Source organism: Macrobrachium rosenbergii, chromosome 5 (genome assembly GCF_040412425.1).
Source record: "Macrobrachium rosenbergii isolate ZJJX-2024 chromosome 5, ASM4041242v1, whole genome shotgun sequence".
Taxonomy (NCBI): Eukaryota; Metazoa; Arthropoda; class Malacostraca; order Decapoda; family Palaemonidae; genus Macrobrachium; species Macrobrachium rosenbergii.
The window spans coordinates 25726374-25743470 of NC_089745.1; the positions used below are offsets into that span (position 1 = coordinate 25726374).

Below are 17097 nucleotides of genomic sequence, written 5' to 3' on the forward strand. Positions count from 1 at the left end.
GGCAATAATCATGCAAGCATTCATCACACGTATGATAGTCATGCAGGCAACAGTTGCACAGGAGCATGAGAACAGTGACTAAACAACTTACAGACTGAGGGAGAAAACCAGAGGGGCACAACGCACTGGGAAGAGGTTCCCAGGGGCGTGGCATTGCAGCGAAATGCACAGAACTGCTTTAGGTCCAGGTAACTGGTGCGTCAAAACCACAAGGCACACAATCTTACTGGCTGAAGCATGCCGCAATACACAGGAAAGCTGAAGTAAATCTAGAATTCTCTCTAGAAACTAACTGATGCTTAATACTAGATTTGATCGAATGATACTTCAAACAATACTATCCTAAAATACAACAGGATACTTTCCTCTATGAGTCAGCTTTAGCCAATACCTCATTACCTGACAGAAGCGACAAAACCCACTTAAACATTACCAGATAGAGTCCAAGCAACTCCTACCAAGCTGATCTGATATGATTAAAATTAATGAGGGAAAAACTCCAGGTGACTCCTCTTATTCTCTCCAGGTGATCCTACTGGAGAATGAATTCTGGCACCAGAACTGGCAGCACTAACCTTTGAACTGTTGACACTGAAATCTGAACGGGCACCATTGATGCCCGACCAATCAGATGTTAGAGACAACGGGCACTGGGCTATACCATTTTCTGGCATGCCCCAGTTCCATGTTGCTCCAGTCCTAGAGGGAGCAAGACAGGATTTACCAAAGACATGGCAAGCCAAAAGCAGGGGAGCTTACTCTTCCTCCGATGTGGGGATATACCCAAACTTAATGAGACTGTCAGGAGGGTAAAAAAAAAAAAAAAAAATTATGCCAAGAGAACATAAAAAATGACTCAGTCTCCTAAAAAAATCTAATGCCCTGAATCGATGGGAAGCTTAGTTGGAGTAAAAGACAAAAGAGAAGCAGCAGAGGCCCTACCCAGTTACTAAAGTGTTAACAAACAAAACATGCATCTCTTTTAACAAAAGTCTTAGGAGACCTATCCTTGCCTTTAGTTGTTTCTAAAAACTACCGAGTTATCTTCGCTCATGATCAAATTCTGCATGCCTTTGTTATGCTACATTCACATCGGTTATTCCAATCATAACCTTTCTCTCAGCAGTGCACATGTCACATGAGGGTCAATAAAACTGGCATAATGCCGATTACAACTCTTACCTTTGAGGTTCTTACAGATCGAATATTCAAAATAAAATCATTAAGAAAAAAAAAAAAAAAATTTCATCTACACACAAACTGGATACATTTAACAATCCGTCTACTTCCTATAAAAACTGGCGACAGAAGTAAGACTGACTGGCTACGAGTGTTTGAACCTATCTGGACCCTGGTGGGGGGTGGAGGAAGCAGGTAGAAAATGGATATTCATAAAAACTGAGTGTTCTTGTTTTTCTTATGCAATCTACTGAACTCCCACTGGCCTGGAAGTAAAAGCAATATGATGGAGAGGTAAGGTTCATTTCAAAAATTGAATCTGTAGACATTTATGATCTCTGATTTCACTCAAACTAGTTTAATTGACTACAGTAATTACTATTGCTCAAGATGAAAAAATTATATTTTCATAATAAAATTAAGTTTCAAATGTACTTACCAAGTAATTACATAGCTAATATTTCTACTCGCATGGCAGCCTTTTTAAAAATTTGTGGTAGCAATTCAATTGTTTTGTGTAGGTGACAAGCCCCGCCCACTACGAGGAACACCAGGAACAACCTGGCCAATAAACTCACTCATGAGAGGGGAGGAGGGCAGGCTCTGATTCTGTAATTATTTGGTAAGTATATATGAAACTTAATTTTATTAAGAAAATATCATTTTCATATGAGTAACTTAAGCTGAATCCCACATTACTGAATGGAGGTGGGATACATGGACATTTTCTACTTCAAAACATTGAAGTATGGTAATGACTTTGAAATAGAAAATTTGGCCAGCACTGATACAAAGCTTGTTGTTTCCTTACCTGGTAAGAGAGCTACTGCAGGTGAATACTGCCTCTGGTTGGTGCTCATCTTAACCTGCAGTGGCATGGTAGTTGAGCTGAGGGTCACCTCTACTTTAGTGGCAGCTTTGCAGTGGAGGATAGGCTTGACGGCTAGCAAAGCATACAAAAGTTCCCTTGCCTTGGGTGCAGTACCAAATAAAAAACAACCAGACAACACTGTCATCTAATATGAAAATGCCACAACCCATCCACTACAACTGGTGGGTACTTAGGTACACTGTGCCCCCAGGCTCCCCAAAAACTCGAAACCCTACACCAAGGTGAAAGGATAGTAGGAGAAAAAGGGTGCATCCTATGAATCCTCCTGCAATACCATGCCAGCCACTGATAACGGTCCCAAGGTACTGCAACTGTTAAACACTGTTTCCAACTCCTTTAAATAGTGAGATGTGAAAACAGACTTGCACTTCCAGTAGGTCGACTGGAGGATGGATGATAGAGACACATTGTGCCTGAAACCTAAAGAGGTAGATACAGCTCTGACATCATGAGCTTTCACTTTAAAAGTAGGCAAAATGTCCTCCTGAATCTGTGGATTTGCCTCAGAAATTAGGTCCCTCAAGAAGAATGACAATGCATTATTAGTTAGAGGACAAGATGGGTTCTTAACTGAACAGCAGAGGTTACTGGATGGACCTCTTATCTTTTCAGTCCTGCTCAGGTAATACCTCAGAGCTCTGACAAGGCAAAGTACCCTCTTTTCTTCCTTGGAGCCAAGGATGCCCATTAAATTCTTAATGGTAAATGAATGAGGCCCGGGCTTGGACGGGTCCTTGTTCTTGGCTACAAAATCTAGGGTAAAGGAGCAAACTGCGTCTCCTCAGGAAAACCTACCCTTTTATCGATGGCTTGAATCTCACTAATACATTTAGCGGTAGCTAAAGCAACGAGGAATAGTGTCTTACGAGTGAGATTCCTCAGAGTGGCGGAACAAAGAGGTTCAAAAGAAGGACCTGTTAGCCATTTCAACTCTACGTCCTTCTGCTTGGACTTATCAAAGGTCTTGATGAGGTCTTTAAGATCGAGTTTGACAAAAGATCCAGGCCGCTATGTTTAAAAACTGAGCTACGCATAGCTCAATACCCCTGAACGGTGGAAGAAGACAAATTTCTAGAGATCCTCTGATATAGGAGGAAATCAGGAATCTGAGTTATAAATGTCTCAGAAGAAGAGACATAACGGCTGATGTACCATCCAAGGAAGATGAGGCTAGAAGAGTTATGCCTGCATCGTGCAGTAGCCTCTGGATCTCCCCTTGGAAAACCTTTCGCTCTGACAAGCTTGCGGACAGTCTGAAGCCTGTCAGAGCAAAAGCGGACAACCCTTGATGGTGTCCCTGAAGTGGGGCTGGTTGAGTAAATGGGGTTTTTGGGGAAGAAGTCTTGGGAAATCCACCCATAACCATAGAAGGTCCGGGAACCATTCCTTCAAGGTCCAAAGCAGGGCTATGAGGGGTCAGTTACGTTGTGATGAGTTTGAAATTTGTTTATCACTCCCTGACCATGCTGAATGGTGGAAAGGCATAAAGATCCAGGTTAGACCAGTCTTGCAACATGGCATCTGTTGTCCATGCAAGATGATCTGGTGCTGGAGAGCAAAAGAGAGAAAGGTGATGGTTCCTGGAGGTGGCAAACAGGTCTAATGTCAGTCTGCCCCATAGTTTCCAAAGATCCATACAGACCAGGGGATCCAGGGTCCATTCGGTGGGAAGGACCCTCTTCCAACAGCTCAGCCCATCCGCCAAAACATTCATTTCCCTTGGATAAACTGGGCGACTAGAGTCGCTCAATTTTGATCCACCCATAAGGAAAGATCTCTGCTGCCTGGTAGAGAGAGAGGGAATGAGTGCCACCTTGTTTCTGGATATAGGCTAAGGGCGTGGTATTGTCAGCATGCACTACTACTGTCTTGTTGTGGTCCATGTTCGAGAAATACTGAAGACCTACATGAACCACCTTCAGTTCTCTGACACATATATGTAGACTTTGTTGGGCTGGGGTCCACGTACTGGATACCTCCTGATTCCCCAGAAGGGCTCCCCAGCCTATGTCCGAGGCACCTGAAAACAAGTCTAGGTCAGGGCCCAGAGGTTGAAGGGACTTCCCTTCTGAAAATCTTTCTTCAGACAGCCACCATTGCAGGTCCAATTTGATCTCCAGGGTGATCAGAAACACATGGGAGTCCGGTTGTGTTTTCCTGTCACAACTGACTTTTAGAAATAATTGAAGACCTCTAATATGCAATCTGCCTAGTTTGACAAATGTCTCAATGGATGCTAGAGTGCCTAGAAGTCTCATCCACTGCTGAGCCGAGCAGGATGGGAGGGCTAGAAAACCGTGGACCATCTGAAGGAAGCTGGAAACTCTTTTGGCAGATGGAGAAGCCCAAAAAGTCAGAGTTGAGAGTCATCCCGAAAAATAGAATCTCTTGCGACAGGGTCTACTGGGACTTCTGGGGATTGACAAGAAGACCCAGTTCTTGGGTGAGGAGAGGAATCTTGTGCAAGCCCTTCATACACTTTTCTTTTGACGGGGATCAAAGCAGCCGGTTGTCCAGATACAGATTGATATTTATCCGAAAGGCTGAAGCAAAGGGCCTCAAAATGATAAACTTTGTCCTGAAAGATGAACCTTAGTTACTTCCTGGAGTCTGGATGGATTGGGATGTGGAAGTATCCTGCATATCCAAGGTTATCATCCAGTCACCCTGGTGAATGGATGAGAAAACTGAATGGTTCGTCTCTATCTTGAAGGTTGTGCCGACCGCCAAATTTCAAGGAATTATCGACTTTTTGTTTTTAACAGTTTTGGACTGGTATATGTCTAAATAAACATATCCTGAAATATTATTGCTAAAAAAAAATTTTTAGGTGGGTTTTTTGCATAAAGTGCATCCTTTACTTTTTCAGCGCCATAACTTGATGTTGCATCAAATTATGGCGCCATAAGCACCGTTGACAGCAAGAATAGGCATCAAGTTAACGGCACTGTAACTTGATGCAACATCAAGTTACGGCGCCAAAACTCAAGTTACGCCGCCGTAAACGCCATTAATGGCAAAAAATTGACTTACGGCGGATATCAACTTACAGGCGGCTCTGGAACGGATCTCCCACCATAAATCGAGGACACACTATATTTCTTCACCGCATTTACTGGACTGTGAGTGGCATTGAGTAAAAAATTGTCACAAAATTCCTGTATGACTTTTTAGGCAGAAGTTAGAAATATACTTTACAAATATACTTTACTTTCCTACTAAAATACACATTATCTACGATAAAAACTGGCTCTTTCTCTCAAAAAATATCAGATCAGAGTAAATATGTATCTATGTATCTCAATATCACCCTGTGAGCGACATTGAGCAAAAAATTGTCGCACAATGTCTGTATGACTTGCCAATTCTGGATAGCAGAAAGTGGGAAATTTACTTTGGTGTCCTAATAAAACTACCCTTTTTCTACAATAAGAGCTGATTCATTCTCTAAAAGAAATATCAAATCAGAGTAAATATACACCTATGTATCTCGATATTTTGAACTTGTCATAGTTGTATTACTGATGTACCATGTCAACTAGTATACATATAGTATTTTGTATTTCTTCATATATTTTTGAAATATAAAATTATATAAGTGTAGGTAACAGTTCCTAACATAGCGTCGGCTTTACCAATAAACCATCTCGATTTGTGAGTGTGGTTCTGGTCCAAGGATTATCCTGGTGCTTTGTGATGCATTTCCTTTTTGGATTTTCTTACTTTGTAGCGCATTCACACGATTCCATTGCCGTAAGCAAGAAGTACCACCATTTGATGGGAAAAATTTCAACAACTGTGTGTTGTATACTTTATATATTTATATATATATATATATATATATATATATATATATATATATATATATATATATATATATATATATATATATATATATATATATATATATATATATATATATATATATATATATATATATATATATATATATATATATATATACATATATATACATATACATATATATATATACATATATATATATATATATACATATACATATATATATACATATATATATATATATATATATATATATATATATATATATATATATATATATATATATATATATATATATATATATATATATATATATATATATATATATATATATATATATATATATATATATATATATATATATATATATATATATATATATATATATATATATATATATATATATATATATATATATACATATATATATATATATATATATATATATATATATATATATATATATATATATATATATATATATATATATATACATATATATATATATATATATATATATATATATATATATATATATATATATATATATATATTTACATATATATATATATATATATATATATATATATATATATATATATATATATATATATAATATAAAAAGTCAGCCTTCTAACTGTCATAGTATATATAGTAGTCATTACAAAACAAGCATACAGTTTTTTCTTTTGACATTTTCTAACTTAGCTTTTTCAAAAATAAATGCTTATATCTCCAAACCGAATGAGCCAGATTCGATGAAACTTTTACAGAGTGTACTGTAGTATAACTATATATCTTGATTTTGCACTCAGGAAATTCATTTTTGAGTGAAGCATTTTTTTTTTCATATTATTTTTGAAAAGTTTCAACATTTTTTTTTTCAAATGAAAAAAAAAAAATAACTTTTAAGTTCAATTTCTAAATTTCCCTCTTTGAGAATTTTCATTATTAGTTGATGAATAAGTGGTAAAAATTTGAACTAAATCCCTTTAATCATAAGGTGACAGAAAGCACTTACTTTACAATGAGGTCTTATGGAGTCAGCACTCCCCTTAAATTTCATCTTCTAGACAAAGCGGTTGAGGGCAATTACATCTACGACTAGTCTCCAGACTCCCGAAGCTTTCAGAACCACAAAGACAGTTGTAGAAGCCCTCTGTGTTGAAGTTCTCGACTTGCTCTATGAACCCCTTTTGGATGAGGGAGGACACCTCCAGAAGTGCTGAATGTCTCTCTGAGCCTTTCGAGTAAGCCGACAAATGTGATGGGAGAGGTGACTAATGGGGGGCAAACCAGGAACAGGATGGCGTAGCCCTCCTTTAGAACCTTGATGATCCACGGCTCTGCTCCTCTGATCATCCACTTCTCCCAAAACTGTAGAAGTCTCGCTCCTACTGGTGTAAGAAGGACTTCGATCTCACTTTACGGGGACTTACTTGGTGGGGCCCTTCTTGATGGACCTGGTCATGAAACGGACATAGGGTCGAGTCACAGACTGTGATCTGGGGCTACCTCCACGAAAGGGCTGCTACTGGAGTGGAGAGGACATCTTAGGGGCAAAGGAAGTCAGATCCTTGGGATGCCTGGAGGATTGTGACAAAAAATCCTGCGTTGACTTCTTTTGCAAATCAGATGCAATTTCTCTAACCTTGTCCTGAGGGAAGAGGTGGTGTTGGTCCAGAGGCGAGAACAACAGGGTAAAGGAGCGCCAGAGTTCTCCCTTCTTAAAAACACCAAGAGAAAAAAGAGAGGCAAGCGCTAGAGAGAGATCCCTAATGGCCTTGTCCGCACAGGACAGGACTTCCAGCCAGTCCGAGGAGATATCTGACGATACTTCATGACAATCTTCTATCCTCTTGGCCAGTGACCCTACTGTCCAGTCAACGAAACTAAAACTTCGAACACCTTGAACTAACCTTTGACAAGGTGGTCTAGTTCCACCGACGAAAACATTATCTTCACCGATGAGAATGCAGAACGCCGAGAAGAGTAGATGAAGCCAGAAAAGTCCCCTTGGGAGGAGGTAGCAACTTTCAAAGAAGGAGCTTTCCAGTGATATAAGATAAATATCTCCTATGAACTAGGTGCGAGGGAGGAAGGGCAAGAGAAGCTTTCCCTTGCTCCCTTATAGCTGAAAGCCAATCTTCAATCTCAAGACCTTTCTTGGAGGACGAAGAAAGCACCATCTTGGGAAGCCCAGTTCTGTTGTCTGGATGAGATATCATCAAAAAAGGTGCGGCAAGCGAGGCTGGGGCAACTGGGGTGAAAAAAGTGGGAAAATTTGCCGACAAACACTGTAGAAGATCTCAGCAGGCTCTTGATTGCCTTCCTCCTCTGCTAAGACAACCAGGGACAGGGTAACATCAAGATAAGTCTTGGAAGCAGAAGGAACTTTCTTCAGCAAGCTCACAATCTCAGCCAACTGTTGCTTAATGGGAACCAACAAAGGTTCGCCTTGAATCAAAGGCAAAGGCGACAAAGACCATGGTCTCTGAGCAGACTGAAGAGAAGAATACATCTGGGAGCAGGCGCTTGGAGCTAAGAGGCTGGTAACGGGAACTGAAGAGTTGACGCTGGACGCTTGGGAACTGGCGCCAGATGTTAGGGTGGCCCCAGGCACTCGGGGGAGACACGTTTGGACGCTGATGTAGTGTGCTTGAGAGAGTTCTCTGGGCGCTTGGGGGCCATGTGAGGACGCTTGGGAGAGAAGACCTCTGGACTATCCTATGTGGACTGCAAAGGATGATAGCTTGGGGCAGGTACAGAAGGGTCTACAGCGTAACTGCATGAAGGCTGTCGGCTAAGACTGACCCTCATAGACCACTTAACAGAAAGCGGATCATAACGGCACCCAACATCATCTGAATGGCGCTTCAGAGGACATGACGAATCTAGGAATTGTTTGCAGCATCTCCTGTCCACAATGGAATCATCAGAACTAGAAGACAACTGGTGGACATCCAATGAGATGTCTTTCCAATAGCTGTCTGTCAATACCTAGGATCGTGCAACAGGCTCGACTGAGGAGGCGACTAATTGTGGGCAAAGCCCACCAGCCACCCTTGGGCTTCCAGTATGTCTTCTCCCAGGTTCTGGTGAGCAGGACGGGGGCCTTCATCTAGGAGAACCAGCAGGATTAGCCACCTCCTCCACTTACACAATACTATCACTCATCACTTTTTCAGCGAACACTTTATCCATCCCTAATTTCAGTGAAGCACCTAATTCTGCCACTGTGTTCACTACAAGATTAATCTTCTGATCAAACCTAGATTCTAGACTGGCAATGGTATTAGGGTTGGAAGCAAGGGAACCAGGCATGGGAATAGATGGATGAATAATTGGAGGGCCAGCATTAGGAGAAAAAGCGGGAATAGGAGTCGAAGGAATAGCAGGACTAGCTTCTAAACCAGGTTTTGGAGTGGTTTCTAGGCTAGCTGATCATTTCTCGGCTTGAGAAGCCGCTTTCCTCTTCATATCCCTTTCTAATTTATACAAGTGAGATCTAAGCACTTTCCACTGTTTCTCATCCCAATCAGCACATTCATTATTGTACATGTTTTCTCCCTGTTGCATTCTTGCCCCCTACATTTAGTGGAAACTGAATGTGGATCGTAACAGTATTTAGTCAATCTAACTTTGTACCCCTCATTTCAATAACGAAAACTAGAAGAGCTAGAATCTGACATGACTTTATAAAACTAGGAACCTGATCCAGAAAAATGAGCTGAAAAAAGCTCTGAAAGCTACCAAAATCAAGTAATAATACTTCACTGAAGTCCAGCAAAGACAACTTAAAAGCAAGAAAAAAGCTGCTGCAAGAAGCAACGATGTGTACATCAGAGTCGGCAGAAACAAAGTGAGCTTATTGGCCAGGTTGTTCCTAGTGTTCTTTGTTAATGGGCAGGGCTTGTCACCTACACAAAACAATGGAACTGCTACCGCAAATTTTTAAAACGGCTGCTGCACAAGTAGAAACGTTAGCTATGTAATTACTTAAGTTACTTATATGAAATATTCTTTTAAGGAAAACAATTTCACAACCATACCTAAATAATTTTTCCATAAGTTCGTTTTCTATAATTTCTTTCAGTTTCTAAGCTCAAGTTTTCTACAGTTTTCTTCATCTGTTGCCACATTAAAAATTTTTGGGGGGGTTTTTCAACACTGGTGAAAAATCAAAAAAGGAAAAGGAACACTCAGTTTATTCATCATAAAGTTTGAATGGCAAAGTTGGGCAGAGAATCTCAGAGACATCTGAACTCGATGGTGGCAAAGTGGAGTGCAGACCAACAGGTGGATGGGGTTCCCCCTACCATACCTTGTCAGTAAGTTTGAGTGGCCGTTTCCAGATTGCAATAAACGCTAAATCCCTATGTGATGAATGCTGGCTTGTATTTGAGTAGGAACAATTATAATTTTTTTTTCACAGTAACTTTAAATCCAAGGGCCATAGAAATTTTTATAAAATTTATTTTTTAAATGCTTACCTCTCTATAACGATAGCTGTATTTCCCATGTCAGGTGGGAGGACAATAGTTTGTGAAAAGTAAAAAATTAATAGGATCGTTTACAATAGTTTGAACTGTCTATCCACCCATCCCTTTTAGGTGGTTTGCACTTCTATAGTTTTCCATTCAGTTTTTTTTTCTGTCCACATGAGTGGGGAGGTGGGGAGGGTGATACATAATAGGGGTAAGTATTTAAAATATAAATTCTATTATAAAAATTTCTATTTTTGAAATTAATCTTACCTCTTATTATGAAAGCTGGTTCCTGCATTGAGCACAGGAGTTGGGAAAGGTGCAAGAACAAATTTAATAACCACCAACAAAACCACAAAATTCCACCAGGAATAAGACTACTTACCTAATGATTAGCATCAATCTGCTGGCACTGTCACTAAGCAAGGACTAATTCATTAGGTATCAAAGCTTCTGAACAATGCTGGAGGCTCCTTGCTGGGGAAGATACCAATCACACTTCGATGTAAGTGTGACACAAGGCCTTGTGACTAGGCCAGCAGAGCCGTAATAAGGGGTGAAAAAGCTCTGCACAATTCATGTTGGATTTCCACATCTCACAGATAGTGTGAGGCAAATACAAAGTTATGCCTCCACTGCGCCGCATTGACAACTCTCTCCAGAGAAAGTACTGCTCACACACCTTGGAATCTTATTTTAAGCTGGTGGTAAAAGAGTTGAGTCTAGATTTGTATGTGCTTCTCTAACCAGAGCCTTGAACAGACAAAACATAACATTCTTTGACAAGATCAGGTTTTCCCAGGGCTTCAAAAAGGCTGTTGACATTTCGCCTGATTTCCCTGGTCCTTTGCAAATATATAGCGAGAGCTCTGACTGGACATAGGGAAGTTTCTTCCCCATCTGGTATCAAAGAGGACATTGGGGATCATGAAAGAGCAAGGCAGAGGATGAGACCTAAATCATTATTGTCCCTGAAAAGTGGTAGAAAACAAAGGACTGCTCCTTGGGTAGTAAAGCCAAGGCTAACAAAAACAGAATCTTTACCGTCAAATCCTTAAAGGAGGTTGTGCTAAAGGGCTCAAATGGGGGCATGCATAAATACTTAAGCACCACATCCAAATTCCAGCCCAAGGGTTAATTTTGAGACTTAAGAATATCAATTTGGAAGGAGCGGATGGCCTCCTTAATATCCATGTTAGACGAAATATCTACGCCAGTATGCCTCAATACAGCAGCTAACATGGATCGATACCCTTTAAATGGATGGGACTGAAAAATGTCTGTTGTAGCATACGTAAAGTATGAATTAAATGATTATTCACAGGGGTAAGGGTTCAGAAAAGCCTCCTAGCAGAGCACCAAGTCCTATATAATGCACAGTCTTTGATAAAGTGCATTAGCTGACTCCCTTCTGGAGTTTGATAAAAGTGCGTTAGTTAACTCCCTTCTAGAGTTAAGGATACACTTTCTAGATTCCTTTGAAAAACCTCTTGCTGGTAAGAGATGGTAGTGTCTCTCCAAGCAGTCACCTGAAGTACAGGGAGGTTTTGGTGAAACCTCATACCTCCTGGCTGTTTGAAGAGACCTTTCCTTGGTGGAAAAAGCCTTGGGCTATCTACTACCAGAGGCAGGGGGTATGTGAACCATCCTCTGGGTGGCCACCAAGGTGTCACTAATGTTGTGCATGAATTCACAGCTATACAGAATTTGCTAGTACTCTTTGTATCATAGCAAAGGGAAGTTAGTTAGTTAGTTATAAATGATTTGTTTAACCAGACCTCTGAACTCTTTTAGGGTTCTTCTCGGGCTGGGAAGCAAAGGGAAGAAAAGCATAGGAATCTAGATAAGACCAGTCTAAAAGCTTGCGTCGACTGCCCATGCCTGAGGATCCTGAACTAGAGAGCAGTACACTCGCAGGCAATTGTTGGACCTGATGGCAAACAGGCTCATTAGAGGAGTACCCCATAGCTTCCTCAAGTCCCGGGTGCAAGGTCCATATGGAAGACAGGCTCTGGTCCTTCCTGCTCAGTTGGTCTTCCACAATGTTCATTTTTCCTGGCACAAACTAAGGTAACAGAAGGATCTTCCTTTCCTCTGGCCAAGTGAGAATGCGACCTGAAAGACAGAACAAGTTTCTGACTTGTGCCTCGCTGATTGCTCAGCTATGCCAGTGCTGTTGTACTGCTATGGACTTCTTGTTCTTCTGTGGACCAAACCCCAGCTAAATGCCTGTCTGCTGCAAAAGCTCCTCAACTTTCTGAAGAAGCATCAGAATATAATGTGAGGTCTGGGCTCTTAAACTAGAGAGACTTCCTATCAAAAGTCAAGGTCAATGGTTCCACCATCTTAGAGGGTCCTCAAACTACCTTGAGACCTGAACTGAATGAATTCAGGCTAAACTTCTCAGTTCCAGTGCCTCTTGAGAAAGAAAAAATTGGCCTCATTATCAGCCTGGTACCCAGAACCAACTTCTCTAGCGATGTCATATGCCCTAACAGGGACAACCATTTCTTGGCCGGCAAGGTTGCGAAGGACAGAAATTCTTCTAGTATTAAAAGAAAGTTGTCTATGCATTTCTCCTTTGAAGAAACCAAGGAATTCTTGGTGTCCAGAAGTACATTGGAATTTGAAACATTTATCAGCATTCCCAACATACCAGTCAACTTTAAAAGTATCTCTTGCCCTCAGGCTTCCCTCTAAACTGGACGCTAGAATCAGCCAATCATCCCAGTAGAGAAGCATCCGAATGCCTGACATGTGAGCCCATTTGCCTGACTGCGATAGGATTCTTGTAAAAACTTGAGCTGAGCTGAGCTCAGACGACAGTACATCGATCAAAACCGGTACACCTTGCCTCCTGAAAACAAACTGCAAATATTTCCTTGAATTTGGGTGAACTGGTACATGGAAGTAAGCATCTATCACGTCCACTGAACCATTCAATCCAAGACTATTTCCACAGCTCCTTTTAACCCATGAGAGTCTACTTCCTCTTCCAAGATCTGGGACTTCTCGTTGTGAAGATAAGAGGGAAAATCCAGAGGAGAACTGCCTACAGGAGGCTGGGAAAGAAAGGAGATGCTGCTGTATCCCTCCTACAGTACCACTACCTCACAGAGATCTGCCTCCAGATCCTGCCAAACTGAATAAGAGGGGCTCAACCTCCCTCCTATCAGGGACTGGGGGCCTTGATGCATATTATCAGGAGCTTGATTTCTAAGACGCTTATTGAATTCCTGAAAGCCCAAAAGGGCTGGCTCAAGGGTCCCAGTGACTTGCCCATTTGCCTGGGAGGGAACCTTACAACTTGTGTTAACTGCAGAAGCGGCTGCTGCCTTGGTTATGAATGCTTAAATGTTTGAGAGCAATGCAACAAAGATCTGGTTTCCACTTCTCAACCTATCGCACTATCATACCTAATACTGAGCCATCCAGTAAAGAATGTAAGGGGTGATGTGCGATAATGTTAACCTTCTTTGTCGAAGACACAGAGGAAGCCAAAAATATGATATTTTAATGATAAAATAAAGTTTGTTCATACTTACCTGGCAGATATATATATAGCTGTATTCTCCGAAGGTCCGACAGAATTTCAAATCTCGCGGCACACGCAGTGGCCGGTCAGGTGGTTAGTACCCATTCCCGCCGCTGGGAGGCGGGTATCAGGAACCATTCCCATTTTCTATTCAGATTTTCTAACGCCACTGTCTCCTGAGGGGAGGAGGGAGGGCAATATGAATATATATATCTGCCAGGTAAGTATGAACAAACTTTATTTTATCATTAAAATATCATTTTGTTCATGAGACTTACCTGCCAGATATATATATAGCTGAATACCACCTTTGGAGGGGGTAGAGACAGCCAAGAATTAGGAAAAACCAAGTATTGGTAAAATTATTTTGGTTCCTTATCTGATAGCGTAGCTGACTGAGTGGTTACTGTCACTCTAGTCTGCTTCTGCTTTACTAGAGACCCCAGCGAGGTAGTGACCTATATAGCTGGCGACTTCTAGATGATCTGTCAACGGGGCGTGACCACAATGTGACTAGATCATAGACCATACAAAGAGGACAAAAGAGCATTACTAACCACCTAACCAACACCTAAAGCGTTAGTTTGCAAAGGATTGGGAAGACTGCCTCCAGTAGTCGACCCAACAACCACAAAAACACAATTAAAAAAAGGGATAGGATCAGAGTTACCCCTGTCCCCAAGGTTGCTGAAGCAGCAATGTATGGTCCCAGCGAAAAGCAATTTTCGTGATGCTACCTAAACATCTTGCCAAGAGTGTGAGGCAAACACCGAATTGACTTCGCCAAAATGTGGCACTAAAAATGTCACTGAGTACCATATTTTTCTTGAACGCCATGGAGGTAGCAACTGCCCTCACCTCGTGAGCGTTAACTCTCAACAACTTGAAGTTGAGTCGTCACAACTAGAGTGTGCGTCCCCAATGACGTCCCTAATGAAGAATGCCAGTGCATTCTTCGACATAGGTTTAACTGGTTGCCTCACAGAACACCATAAAACATCCAAGGGACCACGAGTGTCCTGTGTTCTTTTAAGGTAGTACTTGAGAGCTCTAACTGGACATAGAACTCCTCAGGTTCCTGTCCAATAAGGTCTGCTAAACCTTTAATTTCAAAGTGTCTAGGCCAAGGGTTAGAAGACCTATCATTCTTAGCCAAGAACTTAGGGCTTAAAGAATAGACAGCATTGTGTTCCTTGAAGCCCACATGACGGCCTCGAACTTCGGCTCACTCTCTTCGCCTTGCGAGGAATGCCGTTTTCGAGTAACATCCTTAAGAGATGCAGAGTGGAGAGGCTCAAAAGGACTAAACATCAAAAACTTGAGCATTACGTCCAAGTTCCAAGCAGGGGAATTAGCTGAGGAACCTTGGACGTCTTGAAAGAGCTAAATAAGATCGTGGAGGTCCTTATTGTCAGACAAAGCTAATCCTCTGTGTCTGAATACAATCGAAAGCATGCTCCGATAACACTTGATAGTCGGAACTGCTATATCGAGTTTTCCTCTTAAGTAAAGGAGAAAATCCGCAACCTGGCTCACAGTGATAGAGGAAGAGGAAAAGCCCTTCTTTCTACACCAACCTTTGAAGGTTGCTCACTTCGCTAGATATATCCTTTAGATGAAGAACTTCTGGCTCTAGCGATGGCCCGTGCCACCTGGCCAGAAAACCCCCTCGCTCTGACCAAGTTTCAATAGTCTGAAAGCAGTCAGGTTCAGAGCGGGGGGAGATTCAAAGATATCTCGTGAAGTGGGTTTGTATGAGCAGGTCTGCTCTCATAGGAAGGGTCCTCGAACGTCTACCAACCAGAAGAGAAACTCCGAGAACCAGTGGTTCAAGGCCAAAACGTGGGGATGAGAGTCATCCTCGTCCCTTGTGAGGCCGCGAACTTGCGTATGACTTCTCCCAGAATTTAGAACGGGAAAAGGCGTAAACATCTATTCCCGCCCAATCCCAGGGAAGAGCAACTATCGCAACTGCCCCAGGGTCAGTACAGATGAGCTTTATAGAGGGAGCCTCGCTGTTCTTGAGGTCGTGAAAATATCCCGCAAGATGGCGACCCCAAAATTTCCAAAAATCTTGGCAAACCTCCTGATGAAGGGTCCATTCCTTCGGCAGGAGTTGATGGCGCCTAACAGAGCAGGTCTGCTCGAACATTTTCGACCCCTGCAACAAAACTTGTGAGAATCGAAATGTTGCGAGCATAGGTTCAAAGAATAATCTCTCTTGCAAGGCTGAACAGGAACAAGTAGTATTGTCCGAGTTTGCTAGAACTACACGATTGCAAACTTGACCTCGAAGAATTGGCGAGCCAAAAGATAGCCGCCAAATCTTTGAAGTCGATGTGCCAGGACACCTGTTCCTCTCTCCAGGTTCCTAACACTTCCTCTCCCTCTAGTGTTGCCCCCCAACCTGTTGACGACCCGTCGGAAAAACAACACTAGGTTGGGGTTCAGAAGCTTGAGGGAGATCCCTTTCTGCAATTTCGTTGGATCGAGCCACCACCCCAGATCCTCTTTATATAAAGAAGAATTCTCAATTCCTCTTTCAAGTCTTCCTTGCTTTGCCAGTTCTCCAACAAAAAGAACTGAAGAGGCCTGAGATGCAGACTCCCAGAAAACAAACTTCTCCAGCGAGGAAATGGTCCCCAGCAGACTCATTCCTTCCTTCACCTAGCATGTTTCCTTTTCCAAGAAGGCCAGACTTTTCCGTACATAGAAGTTGCCGTTCTTGCGACGGAGACGCTATAAAAGCCGCTGAAAAGATCTGAATTCCCAGACACAATGGACAGTGAGGGGATCAGCTGCGACTTCTCCACAGACCAGAAGTCCCAGGGACTTCACGAGTTGCAGAGTCAACTGAAGGTCCTCCAGATACCCCGGCCGGCGCCTTTCGAATCAACCAGTCGTCCAAGTAGAGTGAGATCCTGACGTGCGACAGATGCAACTGCATCGCAACGTTTTTCATGAGACGTAAACACCCTCGGAGCAAAAATGTGACGCCAACAGCATCTGGTGTTCCCAGGCGGTCAACCATCCAAGTACTGACCAGACCCAACGTTGCTTAACTTCGCTGATCGGACGAGAAGCGGTGTTTTCAACGTGGTATGGCCGTTGTGCAGAGTCCAAAGCAGAGAGCCCTGAACTGGTACGTCTAGTCCCCCAAGACAACCTGAGATACTTCACCGAACGTGGATGAATTGGGG

The 17097-nt window shown here is 42.0% G+C and overlaps 1 protein-coding gene and 1 non-coding gene across 3 annotated transcripts in view; both read right to left on the bottom strand.

The window, feature by feature from the left end:
- Positions 1 to 17097, bottom strand: part of Rab8 (RAS oncogene family member Rab8) — an 83799-nt gene that overhangs the window by 48710 nt on the left and 17992 nt on the right. The window lies entirely within an intron of this gene.
- On the bottom strand, positions 16892 to 17010 carry LOC136839093 (5S ribosomal RNA). Its single transcript, XR_010853209.1, has one exon. It is a non-coding gene; the product is annotated as a 5S ribosomal RNA (ribosomal RNA).